Source organism: Montipora capricornis, chromosome 9, assembly GCF_036669925.1.
Source record: "Montipora capricornis isolate CH-2021 chromosome 9, ASM3666992v2, whole genome shotgun sequence".
NCBI lineage: Eukaryota > Metazoa > Cnidaria > Anthozoa > Scleractinia > Acroporidae > Montipora > Montipora capricornis.
Window position 1 is genome coordinate 6,417,135 of NC_090891.1, and position 2,885 is coordinate 6,420,019.

The 2,885-nt window shown below is 43.0% G+C and overlaps 1 non-coding gene across 1 annotated transcript; it reads left to right on the forward strand.

Annotated features, from left to right (window-relative positions):
* The first annotated feature begins 216 nt into the window (after positions 1-216).
* Positions 217-288, forward strand: Trnaw-cca (transfer RNA tryptophan (anticodon CCA)). The gene has a single exon. It is a non-coding gene; the product is annotated as a tRNA-Trp (tRNA).
* Positions 289-2,885: the final 2,597 nt, after the last annotated feature.

Here is a 2,885-nt window from a genome sequence, read left to right on the forward strand (position 1 = left end):
AACAATTGTTCCCTTTTTGGCTGTTACCGTTGGATCGCGTTTGTAACCTTAATAATATGTATGTCATGATAATGCTTGCAATGAAGAAGTAACTGCAATGGTCACGACTCCCCTCCAAAACTCAACAAACAGCAGTTCGACATCAAATTCCGTAATTCCTATCTGCATTATTAGATAATTTATTTATAGTTTGGTCTTTGGACGGAAGCATTCGATGGCTCCGTGGCGCAATGGTAGCGCGTCTGACTCCAGATCAGATGGTTGCGTGTTCAAGTCACGTCGGAGTCAAAGAAAGCACTTCTATAGAACGTTCATGGAATATTTTAGCTGATCTCAATGTGCTGTGGAAAAAAGTGAAATTGCCCTTTATTTTTCTCTTCATCAACCTGACATTCAAAGCGACAGTGTAAATTACTCTCTTACCATATCTGTGGTGAGAAAGCGTGATGACGAACTATGTTTCTCGTCCAATATCCATGATTTCATTTTTACCACGGACCCTGACAAAGACGAGGCAGTCCAAAGATGACTTGTACCTCACAACACAAGGGAAGTTAGCAGTTCCTCAGTCTATGCACCTACTACCGACGATTTGTCCGTTAATTTTCTGATGTGGCCCATCTATTGCATAAAACAAGTGATAACAGCCAGTCCATGCTCGTTATGGACCGAAACAATTATTATCTTCAGGAATTAAAGGCTGCTCTCATATCTGCCCTAGTGCTTGCCTTTCCTCGCAGTGCGGAACCCTTCCTGCTAGATACTGATGCCAGCAATGTTGGTATCGAAGCGGTACTCTTTCTCAAGTGTGCGACCGTGAAGAACGTGTCATTGCCTACCAACAGCCATGCCCTCCGTAAACCCGTTCAGAGAGCACGACTTTCACAAATTTCCATTTGGCTTCGTTTTTGTTCTTTGTTTCCTTAGCTGTATAGTTTATCTCGTTAGCGTTAATTATTTAGTGTTAAAGTATTGTCGTAATCAACCGTAATTAGTACTTTAAAAAAATAGTTTGTTAGTTTATTTGTTCCTAAAAGTCTCCATTGTGAAAAAAAACTATTTTAACTGAAGGATTGTAATTGTCTTGTTTAAAGAATAAGTCTGTCAGTAAGTGTTAATTGTAGAATAAATTATTATGTAAAGATATAAATGTAAGTAACGTGTTGTAAGGGTGTAGTGGTAAACATGCAGTTGAGGGAAAAAGTTGAAAAGAGGGAAGGCAAATTTTAGAAGAAAGTGGAGGGCAGAAACGCTCGAACAGTCAATGCTGAGAGTCTTAAGCAGACCCCAAGACGAAACCCCTTTGTCTACGGTGGAGGAACGAGCGAGGAGAATATTATTGAACGGCCCTTTACTGAAAAGGAAAACGGAAAAGCTGATCGCCGGAGTTGACAAAATAGAAACAAGAAAAGTAAAGTCCGACAAAGATAGAAGGCGCCGGAGAGCAGAAGCAGAAGTCGACCGAGAAGCAGTTGGTTTGGAGTTGCAATCTTCGCTGAGGTTTTTTGTGGATTAATCGGTTTGTTGGTTAGTTGGTTAGTTGCTTTATTGGAGTGAAAGCAAAGAAATGAACTGCTTAATATTGTAAATATACAGAGTAAAGTAATTTGTTTATTAATTTAGTGTTGCCATTTAATATATATAGCATTAAGTAAATTTAAGTAAGATAAGTTAATTTAGAGTTAGTAACTTTAGTAAATGTTTTACTTTTTGTTAAATTATATCTTGAATTAAAAGTCATAAGCGTTTTCTTAAAATTTATGGTGGTTTGTTGTACGATTAAGGGAAGGGGTTTAGGTGTAGTTTCTTTCTTTTTTTTCTTTAGTGTTTTGCTTCTTTCCCCGGGCCATCCTGGCCCACGTCACAACGACATACTGCGTGTCAACAGAATCTCGAGGATCATCCTAAAGGAAGGCTGGAGAACGTCCAGATGGGCCAGCTGTTGCACACCTTGACTCCGTTACCAAAGCATACTGGGCCCAATGGGACTCCCTGGCTCTTGGAAATGGCGGTGTGCTCTGCCATCGATGGGAATCTCCCGAACATGGTTGGGTGACGTGGCAGCTGGTACTTCCTACCGAACTTTGCGCTACTGTGCTAAAACGCCTGCATGACACTCTAGTGAGTGGCCACCTGGGGGTCTCTAACAGCTTAGGCAAAGTCTGTGAAAGAATTTATTGGATCCGCTATCGTCGTGAGTATGAAGAAGTGTGCCACAAGTTTGATCCTTGGGCTTCCAAAAAGCGATCAAATGTGAGCCAAAGATCACCACTGCACAGCGGCTCTATGACATTGTAGAACCCATAGAACGAGTGCCCACTGACGTCCTCGGCCCACTTCCGAAAACAAGCGTCGCAACAAATTCGTTTGATTGCTACGGATTACTTACGTAAATGGCCAGAGGCTTACCCCCTCCCGAACCCGGAAGCAACTACGGTGGCTGATGTTTTAGTGTCGCAGTTCTTTAGCAGATTTGGCGTACCCGCTAAGCTCCACTCCGACCAAGGTTGAAACTTTGAGTCTCGCGTGTTTCAGGAGGCTTGTTTCTTACTTGGAATCCATAAGGCTAGGACAGCCGCCTTGCATCCCGAGTCTGACGGCATGGTGGAACGCTATAACCGCACCCTAAAGAGTCATCTGGCTGCCTTCGTAAACGTTCACCAGGGTGACCTGCATTTACCGCGCGACGACTTGGAAAATCAAAACTACGCCGAGGACACTCACAGCTTAAGTTCTTCCGTTGATATTGCCCACGACTTTGCCAGTTATCACCAACAGATCAGCAGCCAGAGGATGAAAAGGCCTTACGACACGCTCAGTGTGCCCTCTATCTTAATTAAGTAGGGGCGCAATGGTGTGGTTGCACAATCCTCAGCGGAAGAAGG